The following is a 17,438-nucleotide window of genomic DNA, read 5'->3' on the forward strand; positions in this document are numbered from 1 at the left end:
ATCACATATGTGTTAGTGTGTGAAGTGACCAGTGGATAAGTATGCCAACATAGAGCAGAAACATGCATTCACAAAACTGTGGTCTATCACACTCATGAAAATATTTGGAGATGGCTTTATCTTAATTAACCTGTGTTTTGTCTAAATTTACAATTTGTTCTCGAGGTCTTTTTCATTACCACAGCAAGGTACTTGTAAATTAAAGATAACTATTCATTAAGCTATTTAATCCTCATGCAAATAAAATTTTATTTGTTTTGTTCTCCTTACTTTTAATTGTCTATTCAAATTCATGCTACTGGAGCCTGAAGCAAATATAATTTTGTGTTATGCATCCTCTTGTTGTTTAGATTTTGCTGGCCAAAACAATTAGTATATGATTTTCAAAATCATAGCCTCTAGAACAAAAATGAAGCCCACATTGCTTTTACTGATATGCAACTCTATCGTACCCATTTATCCCTCATTACTATTATTATCTATGCAATCAGGCTAAGGATTTCCGTTGTATCTGTTGATATTGATGTACACTTTTAATAGTTAGCTCCAAGTTTATTGCACTTTTCTATGTTTTGGGATACCAGGTCCACATTTCCTTAGTGATGTACACTGTGGCATGCTAGGCTAGGAAACTGCATGACATATTCAATTAAGTCACTTTCCTGACGTTAAGCATGTTGGTGTTCAGCAGTTGCTGGGGTATATTCCTTAATATCCACCATAGGACGCAAGTCAAGGACATGGAGGCAGTTGAGGTCTTCAACATATTGGGATTCAATGCTCACCTGAGAGTGTGCATCTTTATCACCACGTGCTTTGCAATTTTGTTAAGGTCAGAGAGAAATTCTCTTCAAGATTTAAGAAAAAGATTCTCACTCTACACATATATTATAGATTGTAACTGAGTAATAAATGTTGGTTGTACCACTTTGCAATCCCACCAGCAATGGAGGAGTGTTCCTTTTTCTCCACATCGTGTCCAATATTTGTGTCACCTGTGGTATTGATCTCAGCCATTATGACTGGTGAAAAGTGGAATCTCGGGCTTGATTTGATTTAAATTTCCATTATGACTAAGGATTTTGAACATTTCTTTAGGTACTCCTCAGCCATTCGAGGTTCCTCAGTTGTGAAATCTCGATTTAGTGCTATGTACCATTTTTTGGTTGGGTTGTTTGTTTTTTTGGTGATTAGTTTCTTGTGTTCTTTATGCATTTTGGATAATAGCACTCTATTGGATGTGGGGCGGGTGAAGATTTTTTTCCCAATCTATAGGTTGCTGATATGTCTTATTGATTATGTCTTCTACCTTACAGAAACATTACAATTTCATTAGGTCCCATTTTTTCATTTCTTTGTATTAGAGCCTGAGCCATTGGATTTCGATTCAGGAATATTCTCCCATGCCAATGAGTTCAAAGCTCTTTCCTACTGTCTATTCTATTTGATTCAGAGTATCTCGATTTATGGTAAGGTCCTTAATCAACTTGGACTTGACCTTTGTGCAAACTGACAGATATGGGTCTATTTTCATTTTTCTATAAACAAACAATGGGTTAGACCAGTACAATTTATTGAAGCTGCTTTTGTTTTCCAATGTATAGTTTCAGAGTTTTTTCAAAGATCAAGTGTCTCTAAGTGTGTGGTTTGTGTCTGTCTCTGTACCAATGCCATGTAGTTTTTATCACTATTGCTCTGTTGTAATGTCAGAGATGGTGATTCCCCCTGAATTTCTTTTATAGTTAAGAATTGTTTTCACAATTCTGAGTTTTTGCCTTTCCATATCAATTTGAGAATTGATCTTTCCATGTCTTTGAAGAATTGTGTTAGGATTCTGTGGAAATTTCACTGAATTTATAGATTGCCTTTGGTATGATGGCTATTTGTGCTATGTTAATTCTGCCAATCCACGATCATGGAAGATCTCTCCAATTTCTGAAATATTCTTCAATTTCTTTCAAGAGAGACTTGAAGTTCTTTATCCACAGGTCTTTTACTTGTTTGGTTTGAGTCACACCAAGGTATTTTATATTATTTGTGACTATTGTGAAGCGAATTGCTTCCCTAATTTCTTTCTCAGCTTGTTTACTGTTTGTGTAAAGGAAGGTTACTGATTTATTTGAGGTAATATCATATCCAGCTACTTTGCTGAAGCTGTTTTCCAGCTACGGAAGTTCTCTAGTGTACTTTTGGGGGGTGTTTGTTTATACTAACTTATCATTTGTGAACAGTGATACCTTTATTTCTTCTTTGCTAATTTGTATCCCCATTCATCTGTTTTTTGTCTTATTGTTCTAGCTAGCATTTTGAATACTATATTGAATAGAAAAGGGGAGAGTGGGCATCCTTGTCTTGTCCCTGAATTCAGTGCGATTCCCTCAATTATTTCTCCCTTTAATTTGATAATGGCTGTTGGCTTGCAGTAAATAATTTTTAATATGTTTATATCTGGGCCTTGAATTTCTGATGTTTCAAACACTTTTAACATGAACAGGTGCTGTATTTTGTCACATGCTTTTCCTGGATCTAAGGAGATGATTATGTGATTTTTGGGGCTGTGTTTATATAATGGAATGAATTAATGGATTTTTGTATATTGAACCAATCTTGCGTCCCTGGAACGAAGCCTCCTTGACCATGGTGAATGAAGGATTTGGTGAATTTTTGGATTCAGTTGGCAAGAATTTTATTGAGTATATTTGCATCAATATTCAACAGTGAGATTGGTCTAAACTTCTCTTTTTTTTTTGGTTGAGTACTTGTGTGGTTTAGGTATCAGAGTAATTGTGATTCATAGAAAAAGTTAGGTCATGTTCTCCTTTTCCTATTTTATAGAAAGGGTGGAGAAAAATTGCTATCAGGTCTTCTTTGAAGATCTAGTAACATTCTACACTGAATCCATCTGGCCTGGGCTGTTTATGGGTTGGGAGGATTTAAATGACTTAATAAATATATTTTAAAATACACATAGGTGCACTAACTTTGAAATAGATCCTCGACAAAGGGGCTGAAATCATCCAATGGAAAAAAGATAGGTTTTTCAACAAATGGTGCTGGTTCAACTGGAGGTCAGCATGCAGAAGAATGTGAATTGACCCATCCTTGTCTCCTTGTACTAAGCTCAAATCCAAATGGATCAAGGACCTCCACATAAAGCCAGATACTCTGAAGTTAATAGAAAAGAAACTGGGGAAGACCCTTGAGGCCATCAGTACAGGGAGAATGTTTCTGAACAGAACACCAATAGCATATGCTCTAAGATCAAGAATTGACAAATGGGACCTCATAAAATTACAAAGTTTCTGTAAGGTAAAGGACACCATCAAATGGACAGATCGGCAACCAATAAATTTGGAAACTATCTTCACCAATCCTACATCAGATAGAGGGCTAATGTCCAATATATATAAAGAACTCAAGAAGTTAGACTCCAGAAAACCAAACAACCCTATTAAAAAATGAGGTACAGAGTTAAACAAATAATTCTCACCTGAAGACTTCGGATGGCGGAGAAACATCTTAAAAAATGCTCAACTTCATTAGTCATTAGGGAAATGCAAATCAAAACAACCATGAGATTTCACCTTACACCAGTCAGAATGGCTAAGATTAAAAATTCAGGAGACAGCAGGTGTTGGCGAGGATGTGGAGAAAGAGGAACAGTCTTCCACTGCTGGTGGGGTTGCAAATTGGTACAACCACTCTGGAAATCAGTCTGGCGGTTCCTCCGAAAACTGGGCACTTCACTTCCAGAAGATCCTGCTATACCACTCCTGGGCATATACCCAAAAGATTCCCCAGCATGTAATAAGGATACATGTTCTACTATGTTCATAGCAGCCCTATTGATAATTGCCAGAAGTTGGAAAGAACCCTGGTATCCCTCAACAGAAGGGTGGATGCAAAAAATGTGGTATTTATACACAATGGAGTACTATTCAGCCATTAGAAACAATGAATTCATGAAATTCTTAGGCAAATGGATGGAGCTGGAGAACAGCATACTAAGTGAGGTAACCCAGACTCAAAAGATGAATCATGTTATGCACTCACTAATAAGTGGATATTAACCTAGAAAACTGGAAAACCCAAAACATAATCCACACATCAAATGAGGTACAAGAAGAACAGAGGAGTGGCCCCTTGTTTTGGAAAGACTCAGTGAAGCAGTATAGAACAAAATCAGAACAGGGAAGTGGGAAGGGTTGGGTGGGAAAACAGGGGGAGGGAAGGGGACTGATGGGACTTTCGCGGAGTGGGGGTCCAGAAAAGGGGAAATCATTTGAAATGTAAATAAATATATCAATAAATTAAAAAAAAAGAAAGAAAATAGGGGTTTCAGACACACCAGGCCTTAATGTTGATTATGACTCTGTAATGACCCTTTGAGCAGCTTGCTACTGACCTGTTGTTATTATTATTATCATTACTATAATTATTACTATTACTATTACTATTCCTATTACTATAATTATTACTATTACTATTGCTGTGAGCATGAAAAAAGTAACTGGTTGTTCACCACAGTTGTCTCCTTTATTACAGTTTGGAGACAGATTTCTAGACAAACCTGGTGAACAAACTTAAGAATCCTAACATCCTACTCTAACTGGTCTGCTTAGCATACTATCTGTGGGATGATTTAACGCAGTCCTCCATCAACAAAATGCTACTTACATCAGCTAATACAACAATTTTCTAAGCTTGGTAAATACTTTACATAATCAAATATTTTCTTCTACTTCTCAGTTTGATATTACAGTGCCAAAAAACATGAGATGTATTTTAAATGCTCCACAAAATTAATTGCAGGTGGAACTTACACCTTAGTGGTAAATGCCAAGGGCAGAACTTGTAGAAAATTCAAGAGAAACTAGGGCTGTCCAAGTTTGGCAACCTGCCCATGACATTTCTTCAATCAATTCCTGGTCGAAATGTTTTGAGCAGATTCAGCCCTGATAGTGCAGTTATTCAGAGGTCACAGGCTAATTTAGCAAGTGAGGAGCACCACAAGGGACCTCTCAGATGCAAACATATGGCTACATTTGGCTAAGGCTTCCCATCCATCCCCATAGATTGCCCAACACACAAGATCTTGCTTCCCATCTCCCTTTTCTTCATCATCATGGGCAGAAAGCCTATGCTCAACATGTCTCAAAAACAGAACTTACTTGAAGTTCTTTCACACTACCCAACAGCAGGACTCAAAGCAGTACAGAGAACCATTCAAGCCTGTGCAGCCACAATGAACTTGCAGCAAGGCACCAGGAAGTACTCTCCTTTTAGTCTGACTGGCAGGTCTACCTGGTGTCTTGATTAGCCAGTGAGTCTTACCCCTCATCAAAGTTACAGTGTGCTTCCAGTCCTGGGCCAGACCTTTCATATATCTCAGGTCAGGTTTGAACTCACATAGCATTTGTGCCTGTCCTCCAAGAACTTCATCCATCTGCACTCCCATCCAGCACTGGAGGAGGACACACCATTGCAACTGAGGCTATCCATCTGCTTTCTCCTCTTCTTTGTGGGCAGTGATCCTGCACTCATCATGACCTTACTTCATAGCTTGTTTGAGAATTCTGCACAGCATTTTCCTTTCTTCTGTCTGATATCAAGGTGAAGAACCTGTTACTTGACTTGCACTGGAGGCACAAAGCTGGCTCATCAGAAGAAGAAGCCCAGTTAAGAGCCCAGGCTCTTAACATTAAAGAGGGATTTTAGGAAACATGTGTTTGCTATGTGGCTTCATGCAATTCCCTTCTACTAGATGATACATATGAATAAAACCTGGGAGAAAACCAGGAAACAGGTGACAAACCGTGTAGAACACTACATATAGTCAGCACATCTTTCTCAATGGCAAGGTGGGGAAAAACCCACAGTTGTGTTAGCACAGATTCTCTAGATCAAAATATCTCATAGAGAGGGTGAATTTTTCTGTGTATGTAGAAAGAAGATTTATTATAATCTCTCAGAGACAGTCGTCCTCTTCTTCTAATAATGGCTGTCTGCCAAGGCCAAGGGAAACTTCAAAATCAAGGACGTATCTTCCAGTTAAAGGGAGCTGCAATTTTCCTGAGCCCAGCATGAAGCCAGAAAAGAAAACTCTTGTTTCCTAAAGTCACTACTTAAAGTTAATAGCCTGGGCACCCTTCCCCTTGTGAGACAGATTGATATCTTTAGTGCTCCTGAGGAATGGGCTATGCAACTTATTAATCTTGATTACATGAAGGCGAAGGCAAGTGCTCTGAGGAAAGCTCAAGGAAGGTCTGAATTTAGGTCCTGTCAAGTGCAGGGTCATTTCTAACAAGGAGAGTAGTAGGCAGCTGAATAGCCTGAGGTGGAATAGTGGGGTCCTTCCATAGGGCTGCTTGGTGTGAAAGTCCTCTTGCAAGGCAGGGTACAAATGCTAAGTGAGTGCAATCCACTCCTAAGATCTGTGAAAAATTTCACCCTGGATAGAGGCACAATTTTACTGTAAGGAGTGGTAAGGCTTACTGGCCAATCTAGAACTCAAGCCAGACCTGCCATTCAAAGAAAGAGGCAGGATCTTCCAGGTACCTTTCTTCAAGTTCCCTGTGGCTTTGCAGACCAGGATAGTTCACTGTTTCCTGATCTGAGCTCTGCTGTTCTGTGTTGTGCTGTGAGAGGACCTCGGGAAGCTCTGTAATCTGATCATGGTAAGTACAGGATATCTGACCACAATGGGGAGGAACAGGTGGCTGAAGAGTGGGTGCTGGCGTGGAGGGTCCTATGAAGGGATGGATGGGAAGCATCAGCTAGATGTTACCATGTGTGAGGTTTCTAGTCATGCTTCTTACTTGAAAAACCAGGTGGTAACCTTTGAATAACTTCACTATCAAGGCTGAATCTCCCCAAATCATTTGTACCATTGGTTTGCTTGTAGAAACATCATGGCGGCGTCTTTTGATTCTGCAGCATATGTCGAAAATATTTTGTGATTTACACTACACATTGATGGGGCACATATGAAACTAATAGGTCTATTTTAACATGTGACTTGTTTTTGTTTTCTTTTTTATTACAGTTTTCATATTTCTTTACATGTATAGTCTTTTGAAAATTGTGTGGCAAGGAGACTTTTTTTGTTCCAATCTATTTGGTATTTTGGATGCTTCTTGTACCTTAATAGGAATCTTTGTCTTCCAGACTGATTTCCAAAGTGGTTGTACCATCTTACAGCCCCACTAGCAGTGGATGAGTGTTCCTCTTTCTCCACATCCTCGCCAACACCTGCTGTCTCCTGAGTTTTTGACCTTAGCCATTCTGACTGGTGTAAGGTGAAATCTCAGGATTGTTTTGATCTGCATATCCCTAATGACTAATGATGTTGAGCACTTCTTAAGTTGCCTCTCAGCCATCCAAATTTCTTCATGTGAAAATTCTTTGTTTAGATCTGTACCCCATTTTTTTCATAGGGTTATTTGTTTCCCTGGGGTCTAACTTCTTGAGTTCTTTGTATATATTGGATATTAGTCCTCTATCAGATGTAGGGTTGATTAAGATCCTTTCCCAATTTGATGGTTGCCATTTTGTCCTTTTAACAGTGTCCTTTGCCTTACAGAAACTTTGTAATTTTATGAGGTCCCATTTGACAATCTTAGAGCATAAGCTATTGGTATTCTGTTCAGGAACTTTGCCCTCCATGCCCATGTCCTCAAGGGTCTTCCCCAGTTTCTTTTCTATTAGTTTCAGTGTGTCTGGTTTTACATGGAGTTCCTTGATCCACTTGGAGTGAAGTTTGGTACATGGAGATGAGAATGGATCAATTCGCATTCTTCTGCATGCTGACCTCCAATTGAACCAGCACCATTTGTTGAAAAGACTATCTTTTTTTTCCATTGGATGCTTTCAGCACCTTTTTCGAAGATCAAGTGACCATAGGTGTGTTGGTTCATTTCTTGGTCTTTAATCCTATTCCATTGATTGGCTTGCCTGATATTGTACCAATACCATGCCGTTTTTATCACTAAAAAATGGAATAGTATTTGCTTTTTGTATGTTGCAGTGTTCCTGGTTATTTAGTTCCAGGAAACTTTTAGACTCCAAATATATTTGAGCAATAAGTCCATTTATTCTATTTATCTTCCTTTCCTGTTCGGTGTGTGAACATTGCCTCTGTAGTTGTCCATGTGTGAGCAATTTCAATGGCCTGTTCTCAGGGACTTAGCACCTGCTTAAATCATTATCTGACTCCATCAACTGCACCTTGTGTCAGGTGTGCTTTATATACATGGAGCACTAGCTTCAGCTGCTCTCTATATTTGTTCCCTGTTTCTGTTCTCTAAACACGCTCCCTCTATAGTCTTTCTCTACTCTCATCCCACTCTCTCTGCTCCCTATATGTGTTCCAGTCTGCACGTCCTCTTGTGTACCTCTATTCCTTCCCCAAGTTCTCACTCCTTTCCTTTCCACAAAACAACCTTTTTGATATCAGATCTCTTCCATGTTTAATTTTTGAGGACCTGCTTTGACAGGAAAAATTGGATTAATTGGTGACATTTTCCTGGCTTATTCTCATCACATTCCTATGCTGATGTCTAAGCATCTGGATTTGTGATGATAATAGGTCTAGATACTTGTCTCTGGGTTTGTTTTGTTTGGTTGGTAATTTTATTCCTTAGTTACTCTTTGCTGTCTGTATTGTCTGAGAATGTTGGCTGAGTCTTTCCCATTTTAGTGACCTGTTTGGAGGATTTGTTCAAGAGGGAATTCTTGCTAAGGTTGAAAATTGGAAGAAGTGGCAGGCAGAAAGAGATGATCTTAGCAGTCCTCCAGGAGACATAGTCAGTAGAGAGGTTAAGATGTCTCTGGTGTTTATACAGTGTTAGGAAGAGATGTATAAATTGCATTTGGGATAATAAATTGTGTGGTAAATCTTATGGAAAGCATATATTGTCTCCTGGCAGCTATGGCATGTGGTTGAAAAAGGAGTGTGCATTCCTGTCTACTGGAAGAGGAAGGGGTATTCTCTACCATTGTATGTTGGAAATATAGGTCTTGCTTTCTGGTTTTAAAATATTTGACTTTCAAGATATTGCCTTGAGTGTCAGAAGACACTTTAGACATTTGAACCGTGTAGGAGCTCCTGCAGACTATTAGGATCACTGTAGACTGAATGCATTTTGATTACAGGATAAACATGAGTCTATAGCATTCAGGGTCAGAAAGGAGTTGATTTGTTCCCTTGACTACTCCCACACCGTGGTACCTCATATTTCTGCTGGGTTAAGTGCATTCTATCCTACTGAGGCCAGACATTGGAGTCCAGGTAAAAGAACAGTTACCAAAGATAGGCAGCAGCCTTAGGGACAGACCCTGTTCCAGTCGTTGGAGTACCTCAGGGGACTTAGTCAAGCCTGTGTCTGCTATTTGGTTGGTGGCTCAGTCTCTCAGTGTCCCTAATGTTAAAGGTTTGTTGACTCTGCTAGACTATCTGTGTAGTTCCTACCCTCTTCAGGGCCTTCAGTTCTTCCCCAGCTCTTCGTTAGGGGTCTCCAATGTCCATCCCATGTTTCACTGTGGTTTTCTGAATCCCTTTCTGTCAGCTGCTGGGTGAAACCTGTCAGTGGACAGTTATGCAAGGCTCCTGTCTGGAAGCATAATATTTTATCCATAATAAAGTCAAGGATTGGAGCTTGCCCATAAACTATGTTTCCAGTTGGGTGAGTTTTCTTTGTGTCCTCCCTCAGTCTCTGCTCCCAGTGTGTCCCTGCTTTTTTGGACAGGGCAGATTTTGTTCTGTGTGTCTACTGTGTTGAGGTTGAAACTGATCCTTCACCTTTCTTCTCTTTCTCTCATACAGTCACCATTTGGACTCTGTCCCTAAATCACATAAGTTGTAGACATATGTGTTATTCAATGCTAAAGTACTTTGCATCCTAGTGGTTTAATATTTTTAATTTTATTTCTTTTATTTTGTTTTTCAATAGAAATTTCTCTGTGGAGCTCTTCCTGTCCTGATAGTCGATATAGAAACCACATAAGCCAGCTGACATGGTTTTGTACAGTAATCATATGCTTTTGTGCAGTTCTTCATCCACACCTTTCATTTTGAAATTTGGCCAAATAAATAGGATATATTGTATTTCTCAAGATGGCATATTCTCATGATCTCAATAATACCTGAGGCTTCAGAGTTATTGGATTCCAGGTGTATGATGGTCTTCCACACTCTTGTGTTTGTCCTGAAATGGTTGAGTAATTAGGAGTATTTTGCCCATGTGCATGAATATGAATATCTTGTCTGCATCCTCATTACTGTTTTCACTAGATGGTCACAGAACCTTTGATCTTGAAGTAATAACTGGTGCTTGTTACCCATTTGTATGCGATAAATTTATGATCACAATATAGAAGACCAGCTAGAGCTTTCCACTGCTGAGCTCTCTGCCTTGCCCTTCCTTCATTTAATATTTATGATCAAGATTTATACCTGAATATGGGACACTGACCAAGCAGGAGAGCAAGCCAGGAGACAATGTTTGTCCATGCTTTTACCTTCAGTTTGTAGCTTCAGTTTCTACTCTAAACTCTCAATGACTGTGATCTGACAGAATCATTCACAACAAATATTTATTTCCTGAGGTGCTTTTACTCAGAGGATTCCATCAAAGCACAAGAGTAGCAAGTTAGAACAACAACAAGTAAATCAACAACAACAATAACAACAACAAAACTGGTATCAATATGCGATTCTGCTATTGCACAGAATCTGTTCTTTTTTTGTTGGCATGTGGAAAATATCAGAAATTGAGATGGCAAAAGACAGAGAAAGCTGTAAACGGAACTTAATCAGCTGTTCTCAAAGGACTTTAAAGATTGTAGTGTTGATAGTAATGCAACCAGAAGAAATTGAGATCGTACCATTTCAGTGCAAAAAAAAGACAGTGTGTAAACGTTAGTAAGAGGACATTTGTGTGATATTTTGGCCAAAAAAATCTTTCCAACTTAGATTATAACCTGAAATATCAAGTGGTGTAAAATTTAAAAATAATGAACTGATTTCTATAGTTTCCTAAATTTCTATATTTACCTAAATTTCTTGTAGACAGAAAAAAAAATTGGGTGGAAAGGATTTGGGTTCAGGTGGTGTCCTGCCTGGCTTCAGGATATGATCTCTTCAGGATCCATTTACCTAAATTTCTTGTAGACAGAAAAAAAAAATTGGGTGGAAAGGATTTGGGTTCAGGCAGGTGTCCTGCCTGGCTTCAGGATATGATCTCTTCAGGATCCATATCTCACTGCCATGAATTTTAGCTTAGATTACCATCATAAACTCCTTAGTGCCCTCCAATTTTTCATCTTGAGCACTTCCTAAAGATACCCCACTCTTTCACCCCACCTGCTGCAGAGTTCAATTCATTTTCCTGGGCCTTTGCCCTCTCTTGTCTCTCACCACACCTCTTCCTGTTCTCTCCCACTTCCCTTTTCTTATCTGATCTCTTATGCAGTTTTCTGACTTCCATCTGCCTCCTAAGACTGTTTTATTCTGCCTTCTGAGACTGAACCATGTTAATTTGGGTCTTCATTCTTATTTAGCTTCTTTTGGTCTGTGGAGAGTTGTGTGGCTATCCTGTACTTTATATTTAATATTCGTTTGTAAGTTTGTACATTCATGCTTTTCCATTTGTGTCTGGGTTATTTCAGTCTGGATGATAGTTTCTAGTTGTATTGCCTATAACTTTCCACTTCTGAGTTGGATTGATAGCTCCACTGCACCTTGAATAATGAGCTATGCAAGATATTCACTTTGATTTCTGGAAGAAGCAGGCAAGTGCTGTGGGAAAATTTCAGGAAAGGTCTAAATTTCAGGAAAGGTCTAAATGTCTAAAGTCAGGATTATTGCTAACAGATGGTAGGAGCAGGCAGCCAGAATGGTAAGCCCTCCCACAGGGCTGGGTGGAGTGAGATTCCTCCTGAAGGGTGGGCCTAAACACTAATTGAGTGTAAACCAGTCCTGAGATCTGGAAACGGTCTGGCTCTGGGCAGGAAGGACACTTTAACCTTTAGGAATGGTTAGACTCACAGGTCAATCAAGGCCACCACGCAGACCTGCCAGTCAGACAAAGAGGTGGGGTCATGTAGCTGCCTTTCTGTGGTGTTTGCTGTGGTTGTGCAGGCTTGAATGACTCTCTGTGTCCTGCTTTGTGCTCTGCTATTGGGTTCTGTGAGGGGCCTTCAGGGAAACTCTGAAGTCAAGAAATGATGAGCACAATATATCCACCCAAAAAGGCAGAGAAACAGACGGCTGAACAGTGGGCACTGGAGTGGTGGGTCCTCTATGGAGTTGGATAAGAAACATCAGCCATATGTGATTTCCTGTGAGATTTCTAGGGGTGCTTCTTACTTGTTAGTTCAGGCTATGGCATCTTAATAACTTCACTATCAGGGCTCATTGTAAATCTCTCCAAAACATCTGGACAAGTTGCTTTCTTATAGAAACATGGGTGCTTTCTGTGACTTTGCAGCAACTGTGTCCAAACCTTTTTGACTTTTATAATATACATTAAGAAGCAGGAAAAGGCTGGAGAGATGGCTCTGAGGTCAAGAGTTCTGGCTATTCTTATACAGGTCATGAGTTCAATTCTTATCAACTACATGGAAAGTCATAACCATATGTAATGGGATCTGGTGCCCTTTTCTGGCCTGCATGAATACATGCAGGGAGAACCTTGTATACTTAATGAATTATTTTTTTTTAAAAAGAAGACACATATGAATCTAGTAGTTATGATTTTATACATTACTAGTTTTTGTTTTGTTTAATTTGTTAAGTTTTTCTGATTTTTTTTTATATTTCTTTGATTTATATGTTTAGTGTTTTGATAATTATGTAGCATAGGGACTCTTTCCCAATCTGGCATTTTTGATGCTTCTTGTACATTAACAGGCACATTCTTTTGTTTAGGAAAGTTTTCATTTATGATTTTATTGGAAATATTTTCCAGACCTTTATCTTATTTTTCCTCCTCCTCCTCTTACTCCTACTCCTCCTCCTGCTTCTCCTCCTCCTCCTTCTCTTTCTCTCTCTTTTTTTGAGACAGGGTTTTTCTTTGTCGTGCAAGCTGTCCTGGAACTCACTCTGTAGACCTGGCTGGCCTTGAACTCAGAAATCCGCCTACCTCTGCCTCCCAAATGCTGCGAATAAAGGTGCTCCTTCGCCTTCTTCTTCTACTTCCTCTTCCTCCTCCCACTCCTTCCTTCTCTTCCTATTTCTTCTATTCTTCCTCCTCCTCCTTATTCTCCAAACATTTGTGTTTTTGACTTCTCTTATGTTCCAGAACTCTTGGTTATTTAGTGCCAGGAAAGTTTTAGAATCTAGATTTTTTTTTTGAATAATTTATCCATTTTTTTCTATTCTTTTTTAATGCTTCTGATTCTCTCTTCCATTCTTACTCTGTGAGTGAGCCTTTCCTCAATAATTGTCAGTGTACAGAAAATTTCAATTGTCTGTTCTTAGTGACATAGGAAATTCTCAAGCCATTATTTGCCTCCATCACCTGCTGCTATTTCTAGTTTGTGCATTACATACATGGGCAGCCTGTTATTTTTGTTCCCTGTCTCTGTATCCTCCACGTGCACTCTCTCTATTCTCTTTCTCTTCCTTCATTACTCTTTCTCTTCTTCCCATCTGTCTGTCTGTCTGCAGTTTCTCTTGTGAACCTCTATCTCATCTTCAGTTTTTCACTCTTCTTCCTTCCTCCATAGAACATCTTTTCCACCACTCTTGCATGTTTTCATTTCTCAGGACCTGCTGTGAAAGCATAACTTGACTTTCTTGGTGACATAGCTTCCTGGCTGTTATTCACTATATTCCTATATTGGTGTCTAGCCATCTGGGTTTGTAGTGATAATAGTTCTAGGAATTAGTTACTGGGTTTGTATTGTTTGGGTGTGAGTTTTATTCCTGGGTTAGAGTTAGTCATCTGGACTTTCAGAGATGGTTGGCTAAGTGCTATCTCTGATCTGTTTGGTGTGTATGTTCAAGAGGGAATGCTAGCTAATGTTGAACGCTAAGAGAATAGGTGAGCAGTGAGAGATAATCTTAGCAATCCACAATGAATGTAGTGAAGAGAGAGGTGAAGCAGCCAACATTTCAACTTTTCAGAGGTACAGCCATCTGAAAGAGCCTCTCTTCAGGTTGAGGGTGTGCTGTCATCATAATGGCTGGTTGCTATCTGTGTGAGTTAGTGTAGATGATTGATGTGGGAACGCTCTTCACTGAGGGCGAAAATATTCATAAGGAAGTGGGTGTGGGCTAAATGAGAGAGCTACCTGAGCATGGGACACTGACCAAGTACAGAAGCAAGTCAGGAGACAATATTTGTCCATGCTTTAATCTTCAGTTTTTACTTTCAGTCTCTACTCTAAGTGCCCAAAATGGTGAACTGTGATATGACAGAACCATTCCCAACAACTGTTTATTACCTGAAATGCTTTTGCTCAGAGGATTCCATCACAGCAGCAGAGTAACAAGTTAGAAAAACAACAAAAACTACAAAAGCGGTATCAAAAAGTGATTTTGCTGCTAGACAGAATCTATGTTCTCTTTTGAAGGAATGTGGAAGTTATAATAAATTGAGATGGCAAAAGTCATAGAAAACTGTTCATGGATATTAATTAGTTGTTCTCAGAGGACTTGGGAGACTGGAGTGTTGACAGTATGCAGCCAGAGGAAATTGAGATCATAGCATTTCAAAGGAAAATAGACACTATGTAAATTTTAGTGAGAGGTCATTTGTGTGATATTTTGTTCAAAAATCTTTTCTTCTTGACTTAGACAATGATATATTGAGTGGTTTAAATTTTTTAAATTTGGCTAATTTAAAATGGGCTAATTTCTATATTATTATTCTATTTATATATATTTGTTCATTTTCCCCACTTATTTAGTTATTTATGTATTTAATATAAATTCCACTTTCTCCCATCCCTCCATTCCACCCAATACAGTCCTTATCCCTAATTCCTTTTATCTCTCTAAGGCACAATGGACCACAGGAGTATCAACCAACCATGGCATTTCAAGTCTCTGTATGGTGAGGCATATCTCTCTTTCTGAGGACAGAAAAGGCAGTCAAGTTAGAGGAACAGTTTGGACAGAGAGGCAACAGGATAAGGGACATCTCCCACTCCAATTTTTGGGGGAAGTACTTGAAGAATGAGTAGCCTATGTACTACATACATGCTGGGAGACTCAGTCCATCCTGTGTATGCTCTTTAGTTAGTGACTCAGTCTCTGAGAGTCTCTTAGTGTCCAGGTTAATTAATACTGAGTGTCTTCTTGTGGACTTCCTGTTCCTTTAGAGGCCCTCAATCCTTTCCCCGACTCTTACAAAAGATCTTCTGTGTTCTGTCCAATGTTAGGCTGTGTTTCTCTGCACCTGTTTTTGTCAGGTTCTGGGTGGAGACTCTCAGAGGAAAATTGTGCTAAGCTACTCTCTGGAAGTATAACAAAGTATATCCTTAGTAATGTCAGGGATTGGTGCTTGCCAATGGGATGGGTCTCAGTCTGGACAGTGTATAGTCTGGCCATTCCTTCATTCTCTGCTCCATATTTTCACCTGCATTTCTTGTAGATAAGACAAATTTTGGAAGTTTTGCATGGAAAGGATTTTGGTTCAGCTGGTGTCCTTAACTCCCCACTGGTGATCCTGCCTGGCTGGAAGATGTGCCCCCCCTCATTGTCCATATCTCATTGCCATGCATTTCAGATAATATCATACCCCCATAGACTCCTTGGTTCCATCCAATTTGTCATTTCTGGCACATTCTAAAGATACCCCAACCTTTCACCCCCACCTGCTGCAGAGTTCAATTCATTTTCCTGGCCCTCTGGTCCTCTATTGTCTCTCACCACACCTGTTCCTGTTCTCTCCCCCTTCCCCTTTCTTATCTGCTCTTTTATCCAGTTCTCTCTCTTCCATCTGCCTCCTATGACTGTTTTATTCCCACTGCTGAGTGAGATTCAACCATGCTCATGTGGGTCTTCCTTCTTGTTTAGCTTCTTCTGGTCTATGGAGAGTAGTGTGGATATCCTGTACTTTATGGTTAATATTCACATGTAACTGAATACATATGTCCTTGACCTTTTGTGTCTGGCTTATGTCAGTCTGGATGATAGTTTCTATTTATATCCATTTGCCTAGAAAATTCATAATGTTCTTATTTTTAATAGCCAAATACTATTCAATTTTGAAAATGAAACACATTTTATGTATCCATACTTAAACTGACAGACATCTGGACATTTTCGGGTTTCTAGCTCTTACAAATAAAACAGAAATAAATGTAGTAGAGTAAATGTTCTGGTGGGTATATGCCTCAGGAGGTTCCTTAAGTCAAATACTTCCTCCTGCTAAGTCATAAATTATTGGAAGGAGTGAGAAAATTATTTCATATTTTGAGGAAGGAACTTTAAATAAAACCTGTTTCAACTGTAGTCCAAGTGAGACAGGGTCCATAAACATAGAAGCCAAACTTAATAGGATCACCCATATTATGCTGGTTCTGGAAACTAAGAGATGAAAATTTTAAGGTCATGGATTCTTCCTTTAGGATTTCAGTTTTGCAGTATTCCAGCCATCTTTTGGCCAAGTGAGAGCCTCAGTTAAGGCTCTGAGAGTTCATTGCATTGAAGTTGTGAGGATAATGCTGCAGTTGCCTTTTGGGATCAGAAGGTGTTGAGATATATAAGGTATTGATAAATTTGCTATGAAGAGAGACATACAGGAAGAGGAAATACACAAACTGGGAGATATGGGGGAATGTTACAGGAAGAAGACTACCTAAGCGTTTAGAAACTGAAGTCTAATGTGTTTAATACAAAGCTACAGGACTTGATGTTTGTCCTTGAGTGTTTCTTGGCATTGGTCCAATCTTCCCTCCATATGTGTTCATTCGTATTTATTGGAATGAGAAGGCGTATTCTGTGCCATTGCGTATTGGAAAGATACAACCTGCTTTCTGATTTTAAAACAGGTGGCTTTCAAGATATTGCCTTGAGCGTCAGAGGAGACTTTAGAACTTTTAACAGTGTGGAAGCTCCTAAAGACTGTGAGGATTACAGGAGACTAAATGCGTTTTTACCACAGAATGAGAATGACTCTATCATGACCAAGGCCACAATGTTCAGTTGATTGAAACATAAAGCTGAGGTTTTTGATTGCCTGTCTGTCTTTTCTGTCTTTCTTTGTGGATTTTGTGGATGCTCTTGTATGAGGAGCCTTTCTAGATACGTATTGGAGGACATGACAGTAGGTTTAGCCTTAAAATATTTATTTCTTCCTTACACTTTTTGTATCTCCAATAGTTTATATATTGGTCAAATCTCTGATCACTGTCACCACTCTAGGACACTTGCCCTCACAATTCCCTGCATCAAAATCACCTCTGATTTTCCTTTTAGACAGTGTGGC

This window comes from Apodemus sylvaticus, chromosome 19 (assembly GCF_947179515.1).
Source record: "Apodemus sylvaticus chromosome 19, mApoSyl1.1, whole genome shotgun sequence".
NCBI classification, from domain to species: Eukaryota; Metazoa; Chordata; class Mammalia; order Rodentia; family Muridae; genus Apodemus; species Apodemus sylvaticus.